Genomic DNA, 14,776 nt, shown 5'->3' with positions numbered 1-14,776 from the left:
TCTCTCATTTCCTCTGACATTATTTGAGTTCTTCTCTTTATTTTTTAAAGTGGGCTTTATACCCAGCGTGGATCCCAGAGCGGGACTTGAAGTCATGACCCTGAGATCAAGACCTGAGCTAAGGTCAAGAGTCAGGTGCCTAACCGACCGAGCCACCCAGGGTTCCCAGATTTGCACACTCTGGACATTTCATATGAAGGTAATCGTACGGTACGTGACTTTTTGTTTCTGACTTCTTTCAGTCAGGATAACGTTTTCGGGTTTCACCCATGTTGTAGCATTATTAGCACTAATTCACTCGCGTGACTGAACAGTATCCCATCGTGTGGGTGGACCACTTGTTAATCCATTCATGGGTGACAAATATTTGGATGGTCTTCAAACGTCGGCTGCTAAGTGTAGCGTTGGCAAGAATACTCACGTACAAGTATCAGAGCGGAACTGGTAATCCTACACTTAACTCTTTGAGGAAACGCTCAGCTGTTGTCCACACTGGCTGCACCGTTTTACGTTCCCGTCAGCAACGTTTGAGGTTTCCGCTTTCTTCACACCTTTGCCGACACTTGTTACTTTCTGTTTTCAAAAATTATCACTACAGCCCTCCTACTGGCTGTAAACTGGAACCTCGCTGTTGTTTTGATTTGCTTTTCCCGGTGGCTGCCGTGCTGAGCATCTTTTCTCGGCAATTTGCGTATCTTCTTCGGCGAAATGTCTGTTCAACTCATTTGCCCAATTTTTAATTGGGTTGTTTTTTGTTGTTGAGATGTAAGAGTTCTTGGTATATTCCGGATACTCCACCCGTATCAGATTTATGATTTGCACACGCTGCCTCCGTCATACAGGCTGTCTTCCCATTCACGATAGCGTCTTTGTTGTTGTTGTTTGAGACAGAGTGCGCGAGCGAGGGAGAGGGGAAGAGGGAGAGGGAATCCCAAGCAGGCTCCGTGCTCAGCACAGCGCCCGACGCGGAGCTCGAACTCCCGAAACCATGAGGTCACGAGCTGAGCCGAAACCAAGAGTCGGACGCTTAACCGACTGAGCCACGCAGGCACCCCAATAGTGTCTTTTAATGCACAAGAGTTTTAGATTTTGTTGAAGGCCAGTTTAGTTTTTTCTTTTGTCATCTGTGCTTTTGGCGTCCGGTCTAAGGATTCATTTTCAAATCTGAGGCCATGAGGTTTTCTCCAGAGAAATACATGGTTTTAGCTCTTAAATTTGGATATTTGATCCATTTTGGGTAATCTTTGTATGTGGAGTGAGATAGAGTTCCACCTTTTCTTGCGCATGGGTTATCCAGTTGTCCCCGCACCATTTGTTAAAGGGATTGTTGTTTTCCCATAGAACGGACTTGGAATCTTTGTCAAAAACCTCCTGACCCCTGATGATACGGGTTTCTTTCTGGACTCTCATCCCATTTGTCCATCATTGTGCTGATTGTGCACTTTTTTTGATTACCACGGCTCTGTAGAAGCTTCGAAGCAGGGAAATGTCAGTCCTCCAACTTGGTTATTTTTCAAGATTGTCTTAGCTATTTGGGATAACTTACAATGCTGTGTGCATTTTAGGGTCTGGTTTCCCATTTTTGCCAAAAAAAAAGGCCTTTGGGACGTTAGCAGACAATGCATTGAATCTGTAGATTGCTTTGGATAGTTTTGACTTAATATTAAATCTTCAGTGCACACAGGATGTATTTCCATTTATTTAGGTCTTTTGAAATTTCTTTCAGCTGTTTTGCATTTTCAGCATTCAAATCTTACACCTCCTTGATGAAATTTATTCCCATGGGTTTTATCATTTTGATGCAATAGTAAATGGAATAATTTTCTTAATTTTTTAAATATTTATTTTTGAGAGAGAGAGAGCATATAAGAATGGGGGAGGGGCACAGAGAGAGGGAAACAGAGGATCCAAAGTGGGTTCTGCGCTGACAGCAGAGAGCCCGATGGGGAGCTTGAACCCACAAATTGTGAGATCACGAGCTGAGCCAAAGTCGGATGCCCAGCTGAAGGAGCCCCCAGGCACCCTAATTTTTAAATAACTTCTGACTAGTGTGTGAATGTGCAGCTGATGGTGGTGGTTTGGTCTTGTGTCCTGTGAGTACTAAATTCTTTCACTGACCCTGGCAGTGTGTGTGTGTGTGTGTGTGTGTGTGTGTGTGTGTGTGTGTGGATTCTTTAGGGTTTTCCGGATACAAGATCAAGTCCTCTGCAAGTAGGAGAGACTTTTCTTCTTCGTTTCCAATGTGTATGTTTTATTTCTTTTTCTTCTCTATTTTTTTTTCTGATTAGCAATACCAGAATGTTGAATAGAAGTGGCATAAGCAGGCATCCTTGTCCTGTTCCTGAACTCTAAGAGTTTCATCTTTAAGCATTGAATATGATATTGAGTATGATGTTATGCAAAGCTTTTTAAAAAATCATTGATTTTTTTATTGTGGTAAAATACACATACTGTAAAATTTACCGTCTTAATAATTTTAAGTGTACAATTCAGTGATATTAAGTACATTCATATTGTTATTACCAGCATCTGTCTTCAGACCTTTTTTTTTTTTAAATATTTATTTTTGAGAGAGAGAGAGAGAGAATGTGAGGTGGGGAAAGGCAGAGAAAGGGAGACAGAGAATCCCAAGCAGGCTCCACACTGTCAGCACAGAGCCCAACGCGGGGATCGAACTCATGAACTGTGAGATCACGATCTGAGCTGAAATCAAGAGCCGGACGCCTAACCGACTGAGCCCCTCCCCCCCTCCAAGAGCCCCTGATGTCACAGTTTTTAATCTTTTTATATTGTGGATCTGTTAAGATATTATTGTAGCTGTAACTGTTTATAACACTTCTGTCCTTCAACCTTTATACCCCAGTGGTTAGCACACAGTGCCACACTGTATTTATTTCTAGAGTTTTCTGAACTTGACTGTGTACTTGCCTTTACCAGCGTGCTGTTAATTTTCACATTTCTCACGTCGCCGGTTAGCGTCCTTTTGTCCCATGTGACAGGCGTCCTTCAGCAGGTCTCGTAGGCAGGCCTGGTGTTGATGCAGTCCTGAAGCTGTCGTTTGCATGGCAAAGCCCGTCTGGCCTTTATTTCTGAAGGACAGTGTTGCTGAGAAAAGTGTCCTGTTTCTGAGCTCACTGAATTTTCTTCTGCTCGGTCTAGATGATTCTGAAGCTTCTCTCAAATTCTTCACACCAGTCATTGAAATCTTCAGCTCCAAGATTTGTTTGGTTCTTTTTTTATATATATAATTTATCTTTTAAATTTACACCCAAGTTAGCATATAGTGCGACAGTGATTTCAGGAGTAGATTCCTTAGTGCCCTTTGCCCATGTAGCCCATGCCCCCTCCCACCACCCCTCCAGTAACCCTCAGTTTGTTCTCCATATTTAAGAGTCTCTTCTGTTTTGTCCCCCTCCCTGTTTATATATTATTTTTCTTTCCCTTCCCTTATGTTCATCTGTCTTGTATCTTAAAGTCCTCCTAAGAGTGAAGTCATAAGGTATTTGTCTTCCTCAGACTAATTTCGCTTAGCATAATACCCTCTCGTTCCATCCACATGGTTGCAAATTGTTCTTTTTTTATGTTTTCTGTTTCTTTTTTGACCACCTTCTTGTGACCTTGTACCGTTTTCCAGATTTCATTAAATTATTTGTATTCACTTGTAGCTCTCTGAGCATCTTTAGAACAGCTACTCTGAATTGTCAGGCAGCTTCTGGGTCTGTTTCTTAAGGGCAAGTTACTGAAGGTTTAAACGCATTCCTTTGGAGAAGCCACATTTCCCGATTCCTCCTGATCCGTGTAGCCTTACGTGGTGTGTGTGCATTTGAAGCAGCAGTCACCGTGGTAGACTTCGTGGACGGACTTCAGGGAGGAAAGACCTTCCCTGGCAGATGGTTTTGGGGCGGTGAGGTCCAGAGCTGATGGCCAGGAGGTTGTGCCGTGACCCTGGGCCTAGGGGGGCAGGGTGCCTGGTACGGAAGTGTGTGGTGGCACCGACTCCAGGATGGTCTGGTGACTCATTTGTTGATGTCGCTGGGGCCCACAGCGCTCACGACTGCGTGGTCCTTGGTGAGTGTTGTCCCGGGGCCACAGATGCCGCGAGGGCTGCTAAGTCCCCAGTGGAGCCTCCAGGGCCGACAGGAGCGACCGCTGGGGCCAGGGGTCTGTGCACACTCGGCTGCAGGCACGGCTGGAAGGGTGTGCGCAGCGGCGGGAAGCAGTCGCAAAGATGCCCAGAGTCGCTGGGCGCGGTGGGGCGGGGGGGGGGGACCAAAGTGCACAGCAGGTCCAGGAATTACCGTGGGCACGCTGGTGGCTGCAGGGGCCCCGGCCGTCAGTGTGCCCTTCCGCGGCCGCATGGTCTGCCCCTGGACACGCGCACCACGGTGGAGCCGTGAAGGGCGTCAGGCTGGTGGGCGCAGGTGCAGACGCTGGTGCTGAGCACGCACACGGTGGCGGCCACCAGCCACGGGCTCTAGGAGGGGGTCGTGCCCCTTCACTCAGTCACGGAGCCTGTGATGGCGTCTCGTGCTGGTCCTGGGGCTTTGGTTGGGCGGGGCCCCTGGGGGCAGGGGGGCAGGGGGGAGGGGCAGGGGCAGGGGGAGGGACTCAGGCAGCTGGAGTCAGACGTGCAAGTACTTGTGTGGCAAAAGCTGGCGGAAGCTGCTGGGTCATCTGCGAAGCAGGTCAGTGGGCACCGCGCTGGCTTTTAAGATGTGGCATGTCCCCCCCCCCCCCCCATGGAGCCAGCTGGTCCTGGGCTTCTCTCTTTTCAGAGCTTTTTCTATTCTTTTTCTTTTTTAAATTTTGTTTATTTTTGAGAGAGACAGAAAGGGAGGGAGGGAGAGAGAGAGGGAGACACAGAATCCGAAGCAGGCTCCAGGCTCCGAGCTGTCAGCACAGAGCCCGACGCGGGCCTTGAACCCACTGACCGCGAGATCGTGACCTGAGCTGAAGTTGGACACCTCGAAGTTGCCTCAACCGACCGAGCCACCCAGGCGCCCCCTGAGATTTTTCATTACTGATTCACTCTCTTTGTCATAGGTCTCATCAGATTTTCTGTTTCCTCTTGAGTCAGTTGTGGTGGTTTGTGTGTTCTAGAAACGTGTGCACTTCACGTCGGGCATCTATGTGTTAGTGTGCAGCTGTCCACAGTATTCTCACAGGGTCCTTTTGTCTCTGTAAATAGTAATAGGTAAACAGTAATTTGCAGTCACTCCTGATTTTTAGGCTGGGATTTTTATATGCCCAATGACTTTTGATCCGTTACGACAGCCGTTGTTCTTTTTGATGTTTGAATGAACTCACCCCTGCCCAGCAGGATCCATCGTGCGGCTCCTGCGTCCTGCTGACACAGGTTCCCTGACCCTTCGTGGAGGCCTTGCCTTATGAAACCTCAAGATGCCCCAGGCTGGTCACACACACTCCCTGCCTCGACCCGGGATCGGTTCTTCAGAGCCAGACCCCACGCGTGCGCGGTCCCTCTACCTGCGTCGCCCTGTGGTTCGGCTGTTTAATCTTTAGGTCCTGACGCCTTCACGGCACCCCCCAGACGTGGCCAGACTTCTCCTTCAGTACTTGGTCTTTGTGGTATTTAGCACGAGGTGGCTGGCGACGGCCTGTTAAGGTCTGGGCCTGCTACTCCCGGGGATGATCTGAGTCTGGGCCTCGGTGACGCTCGTGAGGCCGGACACCGGCTGCAGTGACGGAGGTAGACGGGGCACCTGGGGGGCTCAGTCGGCTGGGCGTCCGACTTCGGCTGAGGTCGTGATCTTGCGGTTCGTGAGTTCAAGCCCCACGTTGGGCTCGCTGCTGTCCGCGAAGAGTCCGCTTCGGGTCCTCTGCCCCTCTCTCTGCCCCTCCCCCACTGGCGCTCTCTCAAAAATGAATAAACATTAAGGAGGAGGCAGGGCCTGGGGTCGTCGTGATGCTACTGAGCCCCGACCACCGCAGCTGTGTTTGCTGTCAGTACTCGGCCTTTTCAAGCACACAGTGAAAGAAGAGTAACAAAGAGCCCTGTTTTCTGAAGTCAGCAAGAATCAGGTTGAAGTCTTGCAGCTAAGAGTCCAAACTTAAAAAATGATCTTCTCCAAGCTTTTCAGGATTTTTGTCCCCGACACCTGTTACCATGACAACCATACATATTGTGATGAGTTAGTGCCACGAATCCAGGAGGTGAAGAGGAAGCTTATGGGATTTGTCTCCCCCAAGCTTATGCATTTCAGTGTTTCGAGATTAGATCTCCCAGCCATTATAAAGTTCCGGATGTTTCCCCGAGCAAGGGCAGCCTTCGGGGGGGGGGGGGGTGGTTAAACCCTGTATGTGCAGGCAGCAGTGCAGGAAGAATCCAAACAAGTGTGTCTACACTGGCCTGGGATATCTTCCTAACTTCTGGGTGTGTTTACTCTGCTTTTGGATTTTCCCCTCCTTCATGACCAGGGATGTCTCTCTAATTCCATGGGTCCGTCTACACTGGCCTTGCAGATCTCCCTCGTTCCCAGGAGTTGCTATACTGAACTGGTATGTTGCTGTAATGCCCCAAAGGTTTCTTTCCTGATTTGGACTGCCTTACTAATTCCCCACTTTGTCTAAACTAACCAGTGATACCCCCTAATTCCCTAGAGGTGTCTGCTCTGAACAGGTTGCGCTCCGTAATACGCAGGCATGTCTCCCCTCGCCTAGGCTGTCACCCCATCCTCCCGTGTGGATCCACCTGTACTCGGGATGGCTCCCTAATTAGTCCCTGATCAGTCCACCCTGCTGTGATGTGTCTCTATTGCTCCGATATGGGTTGTCTAATCCCCAGGTGTGTCTGTGCTCACTGGGGATGTTGGGGATGTTTCAGTAACTCCCTGTATGTGTACACTCTTCCCGAATGTTTTCCTAGCTCTCTGGTTTGCCTATCCTGACCTGCTATGGCCGCCTAATTCCCCAGTGTGTCTACTTTGACCTGATGTCTTCCTAGTTCTCTAGGTGTGTGTCCCTGACCTTGGAAGCCCCCATAATATTCCAGGTGTCTACACTGACCTGAGTTGTTTCCTTAATTAGCAAACGTGTCTACTGTGGCATGGGTTTTCTCCCTAATTCCCCATTTTTACACACTGACCCGGGACATGTTTCTAGCTGTCGAGATGTGTCTCCACTGACCAGGGACGCGTTCCTAATACCCCAGCTTTGTATACTGTGTTCTGGGATCTTTCTCATATTACTCAGTTTTGTCCCCCTTGAGTTGGGACAGCTCATTAAGACCCCCGTTCTGGCTACTCTGTCCCTACTTCCAGTGGATGTCTGACCTGACCTGGTGTGTAACCGACATCTCCAGGTGTGCCGTGACCCCTCACGGCTCTCTTACCTTTATTATGTGCACACTGCTTTCTGATTTCTTTCTCATTACCTAGTTGTGCTATCCTGACCCGGGACATATCCTCATTTCCTCAGATTTGTCTACCCTAACTGGAGATACCTCCGTAATTCCTGAGTTGTGTCGGCACTGACCTTGGAAATCTAGTTCCATAACTGTGTCAACACTGGCCAGGAATGTCTCCCTGATTTCCCAGGTGTGTTTACTGTGACCAGGATGTCTCTCAAATTCCACAGGTGTTTCTACACTCCCCTAGAAGGCTTCCGTGGTTCCGCACTGGTGCACACATTGTATGTGACGTCCCTAGAACTACAGGTGTGTCCTCTCTGCCTCCCTGATTCTGTAGGTGTGTCTACTCCAATCTGGAATGTCTCTTACTCCAGCGTGTATCTGCCTTAAAGCTGGATGTCTCCCCAATTCACGGTGTCCACACTGACCAGGGATGTCTCCCTCATTGCCCAGCTGTGTCAACTCTGAGGATGTCTCCCTCATTTCTTAGGTGGGTCCACAATAGCCTGAGATGTCTCCCTAATTCCTCCTGCGTGTAAACAGGTCTTGGGATGTTCTGTTAAATCCCAAGGTGTGTGTCCTGACTTGGGATGCCCAATTCCATAGATGTGTCAACAAGGACTCGGGATATCTCCTTAATTCTCCTGTGTGTCTACTCTGACAAGGGTTATTTACCTAATTCTTCGGTTTTGTCTGCAATGAACTAGATGCCTTCCTAACTGCCTGTGTGTTTACACTGACCTGTGACACATCTCGAATTTCACAGGATTGTATACCCTGGCTTTGGATGCCTCTGTGACTACTCAGGTAAGTCTACTCAGACCCGAGAGGCCAGTCTAATAACCCAGGTGTGTCTCCACTGATCTGGGATGTTGGTGTAAATCCCAAATTGTGTCTACCGTGACCTGGGATGTCTCCCTAGTTCCCAGGGTGTGAGTTCTAACCAGTGGTGTTTCCCTAATTTCTCATGTGTGTATCCGTGACCCGGGATGTCTCCATAATTCTCCTTATGTGTCTACCATGATGGGAGATGTCAAGCTGTTCCTTAACTTTGTCTTTGACCTCAGATAGCTCCCTAATTTTGCCCAGGTGTGCCTACCCAAACACGGATGTCTACCTGATTACCCAGACGTGTCAACTCTTACCATGGATAATTGCATAATTCTCCAGTTGTATCTACACTGACCTAGGCTGTTTCTCTCTTTCCCCACGTGTGTCCACACAGTTTGGTTGTCTGCTCAATTCCCTGGGCCTGTCCACACTGATGAAGGGTGTCTCTCTAATTCCTCAGGTTTGATCACTCTGAATTGGCTCGTATCCCTTCTTTCCCGTGTGTTTACCCTGCCCAGTGATGTCTCCCAAATTTGCACACGTGTCTACTGTGATGTGGAATGTCTCCCTAATTCCCCAGGTTTGTGTGCACTGACCTGACCTGGGAAGTCTCCCTAATTCCACAAATGTGCCTACACTGACCTGCAATACATCTCTAGTTATTCAGGAGTTTACCTTATCATAGGATGTCTGCCTAATTTCACAGGAATTTCTATACAGAATGAGAATGACTCCCTAGAACCCCAGGTGTGTCTGCTATTACCTGGGGTGTTTCTCTTAATTCCTCAGTTGTGCTTACACTGACTTGGGAGATTTCCCAAATCCCCCAGGAGTGTCTACACTGACCTGCAATGTTTCCCTAATCCCCCAGGTTAATCTGCTCTTATCAAGGATGTCTAATTCCTTCATTTCCACTTTGATCTTGGACGTCTCCCTAATTCCCTAGTATTTCCTACCTGACCTGGGATGTCTCCCTAATTCCCTGTTTGTGTCTACTTTAATGTTAGCTGTCACTCTAAATTTCCGGGTATTTCTAATTACCTGGGTATCTCCCTCATTTCCCAGGTGTGTCTGGGATAGCTTCTCATTGTCCAAGGGGTGTTTGTATTGACCTTTGATATCATCTTCATTCCCCAGGTGTGTCTACACTGAACTAGTAAGTCTACAGTTCCCTCAGGTATTTCTGTTTTACCTGAAAAGTCTCTCTAAATCCTTTGGAATATCTATACTGACCAGAAATGTTTCCTTAATTCCCAAGTTGTGACTACACTGAACTTGGATGACTTCTAAATTCTCCAAGAATATCTATATTGACCTAAGATGTCCCTTGATATCTGCCTAAGATCTCAGGTTGCCTACCCTGACCAGCTATGTCTCCATGATGAACCCCATGTGTCTGTTCTGACCTGGAATCTAGTTCCCGGTTTGGTTTCCTCGGACTTGGGAATCTTCCTCGTTCCCCAGGTATGTTGACTCTGACCTTGTATGTCTCCCCAAATTACTAGGTGCATCTTCCCTGACCTGGCATGACTTTCTAATTGCCAGTTTTCTACACTGACACGAGATGTCTCTTTTCCCTAAAATGTGTTTACTCTGACCCAGAATGTTGGAGCTGGTCACCAAGAGGATGTGACCACCAGCTGATGCATGAGCTACACCAGGCAACTGGAGACTCGTCACCCTCCCCACCCCCACTCATTAGCATGTACCTTCTGCTCGCCTTCTCTGCTTTGTTCTCAGAAGCTGCCCCAAGGACATAGCCTTCGATTGTGATGTGGTGTTGAGACCATCTAGATGGTAATATGTGACTGAACCCAGTTAAGGTCTCTATTTAAACTTTCAGGGTTTGGCGAGTGGGTGAAGAGATCTACCCGTCAGCATCTACCCAAGACAAGTCTTGAATGTAAGTTCTCTTGCTTATTAAACCCGCCACCTACCAACCTGGAATGATCTGCCTCTTTCTTGGTCTCTCTCTGCCCTCCAGGTAGGAATGCTGGTCTCAGATTTCACCTGGGAAGCTCCCAAGGTTGCAACCCTGACTCTCCAGGTGCGTCTAACTCTGACCTTGGATGTCTCCCTAGTTCTCCAGTGAGTCTCCTGTGACATACGATATCTCTTAATTCCCCCTGGAGTGTGTACACTGATCTGGGTTGTGTCCATATCTCCCCAGCTGTGTCTCCTCTAATGTGGGGCATCTACCTCGTTCCCCAGATGCGTCTCCTCCGGTGTGGGTGTGGCTCACATTCCCCTGATCTAGTCTAATTCCCTAAGAGTGCCTGCCTTGACTTGGGATGTCTCCCTAATTCCCCACGTGTGTCTATACAGGCCTGGGATATTGCTCTCAATCCCCAGGTGTGTCAGTTATGACTAAAGGTGTCTTATTCCCAGATGTGTCTACACTGCCCATAGGTGTGTCTGCTCTGACATGGTGTATCTTCATAGATCCACACGTGCTTTTATCCTGAGTTGGGGGTTTCCGTATTTCCCTAGGCATGTTTACACTGACTTCAGATGATTCACTGATTTCTCAGGTGAGTCAACACTGACTAGGGTCTTGTGTGCCTTCTCTGACCTGGTGTATCTATGGAGAACCCCAGGTGTTTTTGCTTTAACCTTTTTTTTTTCCCCCTCTCTCTGTAAAGATGTGTCTACCCTGATCTCTAATATCCCAAGTATGTCCATCCTGGCCTGGAAGGTCTACTTTTCAAGAGCGTCTACTCTGACCTGGCTATCCTGCTAGCTCCCCAGGTGTGTCTATACTTGACTCGGTTGTCTACACCACTTTGGGACGTCTCCCTAATCGTCTGGGTATGTTTTCTCGAGAGCTAGCTCCTTAATTCTAGCAGCGTGTCTACTCAAACCTCACGTGCCTCCCTATCCCCTTGGATTTTCTGAAATATCTCCCTGATTTCAGGTGTGTCTAAACTGGTGGGGGATAGATCTAATTCTCAGAGGTGTTGACTCTGTGACAGTTCGCCTTTCTGAGTCTGCAGTAGTGTCTGTCCTGACCAGTGAGGTCTCTCCAGATCCTCGTGTGTGTCTACACTGACTTGGGATAAGTGTCTAATAGTGCCAGAGTATCTGAACTGGAATGGGTTATCTCCTTAAGTCCCCCTGAGTGTCTACGCTGCCTGGGATGTCTCCCTAATACAGCAGGCATGTCTTCACTAGGACTACCCTCTAATTCCCCATGGGTGTCTACTCTGACCTTGACGTCTCCAGCATATCCCAAGTGTGCTTACATGGTCTTTGGATGTTTCGCTAATACCCCAGGTGTCTGTCCTGACACGGGTACTTCCTTACCTCCCACAAGGGTCATTCTAACCTGGGATGTGTCCCTGGTTAACCGAGAATGTCTACACAAAACTGCGATCTCCCCCTCCTTCTCAGGCTACGACACTGACATGGGCTGTCGTCTTATTTCCACAGCTCTGTATGCACTGACACGGCAGGGATCCCTGACACAAGTGTGTCTGCACGGACCCGGGATAGCTTCCTAATTGCACAGGTGTCCGTCTCAAACCCGGGATGACTCCACACACATCAGATGTGTTTACTCTGACCTGGCACATCCTCCTAATTCCTTACTTGTGTCCACACTACCTGGGCTGTCTCCCCAGGTGTGTCAGCACTGTCATTAGGTGTCCCATAGCCCTGTCTGTGTAGCATGGTTTGGGATTCTCCTAATTCCCCAGGTATGTCTACTCTGAACTGGAATATTTCACAAATTCTGCCTGTGAGACTACACTTAGAATTCATATTAATTTCCCAGATGCATCTTCCATGTCCTGGGGCATATTGCTAATTCCAGAATGGGTCTTCCCTGATCTTACTTATCTGCTTAATCCTCCGGGTCTGTGCACACAGACCTGGGAGGTCTCTATAAATTCCCAGGAGTGTCTACAGTGACCTTGGAGGTGTCCTTAGCTTCCCAGCTCTGTGCCTCGGACCTGTGTGGTCTTCCTGGGTCCCGGTTGTGTCTGCAGAGCTTAGTGTCTTCCTTTCCCCAGGTCAGGCCACACCGTCCTGGGAGGTCTCCCTACTTTCCCAGCGTTGTCAACACTGACCTGGAACATGTCTAAGACCACAGATGTGACTACTGTGACCTAGGATGTCACTGGCGTTTCTGCTCTGTGATGTCTCCCTGTTCCCCAGTTCTGTTGATCTTGACATTGGCGGTCTCCTTAATTACACTAGTGCATCTACTCTGACCTACTGATGGTTCCCTGACTCCATGGTATGTCACACTGAGAAATGAGGTCTCTTCTTACCTGGCAGGTCTGCATACTTTCCCGTATGTCTCTACTCAGACCTTGGATGTCTTTTTAAATCTCCAGGTAGGTCCGCGCTGACCTGGAGTATGACCCTCATCCCTCACGAGAGTCTGCACTGACCTTGGATTTCTTCCTGTCTCCTCTGGTGTGTCTTCTCTGTCCAGATAGGTCTCCTTAAATCCACTGGTGTGTCTGTTGTGACCTGGGTTGTCTCCTTGATTTCCAAAGTAGATCTCCGCTGACCTTGAAATACTGTTTCCCCACGTTGGTCTACACTGACCTGGGAGGTCTCTAATTCCTACTGCGGGTCTTTTGTGACTTGGCATATCTAGCTGTTCCCAAGGAGTGTATATCCTGACCTGGTGCGTAGCCAGAAGTCCGTAGGTGTGCCTCCACTGACCTGGGCTGTCTTTATACTTTCCTGTGTCTTCTCTGACCCATTATCTCACCAGCGGTCTTCGTGGCATATGCCCTGGGTGGTCTTTTTCTCCATGTTTGTCCGTCCTAACCTGGGATGTATCTCTGATACCCCAGGGGTGTCTCCCCTAGCCCAGGATGACTCCCTAACCCCCAGGTGTTTCTGCCCTCGCCTGGGTGTATCCGTGATCACTTGTGTCTGTATCCTTAACGGGATTACCTTCTAATTCTTCGCGTGTGCTTGCTTTCACCTAGGACGGCACCTCACATGCACAGGTGTGTCCACTCTGACGGAGGCTCTAACTCCTGGTTTGTGACCGGTTTCCCAGATGTGTCTCTACTGCCTTGCGAAGTCTCGTTAATTTCCAATTGTGTTCTTCTACGTAGCATGTCTCCCTTCTCCCTAATTCTCCATGGGTCTACTCTGACCTAGAAGTCTGAATTTTTCCCTGTGTTGAATCGGGCTAGAATATCCCCCTCGTTCCCCAAGAGAATCTGCGCTAATCAGTGATGTCTCCCTAATTGAGGGAAGTTTATGTCTAAAGTTCCCTCAACTATCTACGGATGTCCCTGCCTCGGTACGGCAGTTCCCCAAGTGTGTCTACACTGGGATGTGTCTGATTCCTGAAGAGGATGTCCGCGTGATGCCCAGCCGTGTCTGCCCCGGACTGGGGTTCTCCTCCGTTCCCCAGCGTGCCCAGCAGGGCCTCTCTCAGTGCTCGGCTGCTTCTCTTGCGGGGAGGCCTCCTGATTGTCCAGATGGGTCTGCCCACACCTGCGCCGACGCCCTTATTTTCCAAGACCGACTTGCCTGAGTTGCTCTCCTCTCGGCAGTGCCCCGGTTGTGTCATCACTGACCTGGGATGTACACCGACGTCACCAGTGACTCTAAGCTGACCTGAGGTGCGTCCCCACCTCACCAGGTGTGACTGTTCTACTGGGACTTTACTGCCTCTCCGGGAGCGTCTTCTCTGAACGGTGATGCCTAATTCCTCACTTGGGAGGTCTTTTCTCTCGTATGGGATGTCTATTTCCCGGGTAGGTCGTCTTTGAACTCGGCAGCCTCCTTACTAACCCAGGTGTGTCTATACTGACTTTCCAGCTGGGTCTCCACTAGCCTTAGATGACCTCCAGTTCCCTAGTCATGTCTACACTGATTTTGGAAGTATACCGATTTCTTCAGAGGTCTACGATTACCTGGTACACTGCCTGATTTCCCAGTGGCATTAACTTTGAGCTGGCATATTTCCATAATTCCTCAGGTGCATCTACACTGACGTGTCATTTCCCAGGGGGCTCTTCTCTGACTCGGAGGTATCTCTGTCTGTGTGTTTGCCTTCTCTTATCTTGGATGTCTTACCACCAAGTGTCTCTACCGTAATCTGGGATGTCCCCTAATTCAAGCATCCACCCGGATCTGGGATGTATCCCAAATTCCTCAGGTATGTCTACCCTGGCCTGGGGCATTTCTCTAATTCCCCAGGAATGTCTACTCTGACCCAGGATATCTATTTCCTAGGTGGATCTACACTTAACTGGGCTCCTCCCTAATCCCCCAGGTTTGTCTACGTGAACTTATGTCTCCCAAGTTCCCCAGGCAGGTCTACACCGACTTGGAATGTCTCCCTAATCCACAAGGTACTTCTCCTTTGGCCTGGGATTGTCTCCGTCACCAGGTGTGTCCTAGACTCGATTATCTCTTGTTCCCGTGTGTTTCTGTAGCAACCTTGGACAGCTCCCCAGTTCCTCAGGTTTGCCTAAACGGACTTGAGATGTTTCCTTAATACCCAAAGTGTGTCTGTCCTGGCTTGGGATGTCACTCTAGTTTTCAGGTACATCTTCAGTGACCTGGAACGACTCCCTATTTATCCCCTGATCTGGTTGT

General features: G+C 48.9%; 2 long non-coding RNA genes across 6 annotated transcripts in view; one reads left to right on the top strand and one right to left on the bottom strand.

The window, feature by feature from the left end:
- The window catches only part of LOC102901135, a 68,354-nt gene that overhangs the window by 3,472 nt on the left and 50,106 nt on the right, over positions 1–14,776 (bottom strand). The gene's annotated exons all lie outside the window — the stretch shown is intronic.
- The window catches only part of LOC102901790, a 110,249-nt gene that overhangs the window by 87,776 nt on the left and 7,697 nt on the right, over positions 1–14,776 (top strand). The window contains exons 15-22 of one of the 5 annotated variants that reach the window (XR_006588389.1): positions 51–210; positions 6,439–7,859; positions 8,136–8,176; positions 9,544–9,664; positions 10,044–10,103; positions 10,185–10,247; positions 10,610–10,731; positions 10,843–10,948. This is a non-coding gene — a long non-coding RNA (uncharacterized LOC102901790). Of the gene's footprint in view, positions 1–50; positions 211–6,438; positions 10,248–10,609; positions 10,732–10,842; positions 10,949–14,776 lie in introns of all 5 variants that reach the window. The other 4 variants (XR_006588386.1, XR_006588388.1, XR_006588385.1 and 1 more) reach the window with 4 other exon arrangements.

The sequence above is a fragment of the Felis catus genome, chromosome D3 (genome assembly GCF_018350175.1).
Source record: "Felis catus isolate Fca126 chromosome D3, F.catus_Fca126_mat1.0, whole genome shotgun sequence".
In the NCBI taxonomy this organism is placed as follows: Eukaryota; Metazoa; Chordata; class Mammalia; order Carnivora; family Felidae; genus Felis; species Felis catus.
This window is presented reverse-complemented; position numbering and strand designations above follow the sequence as displayed.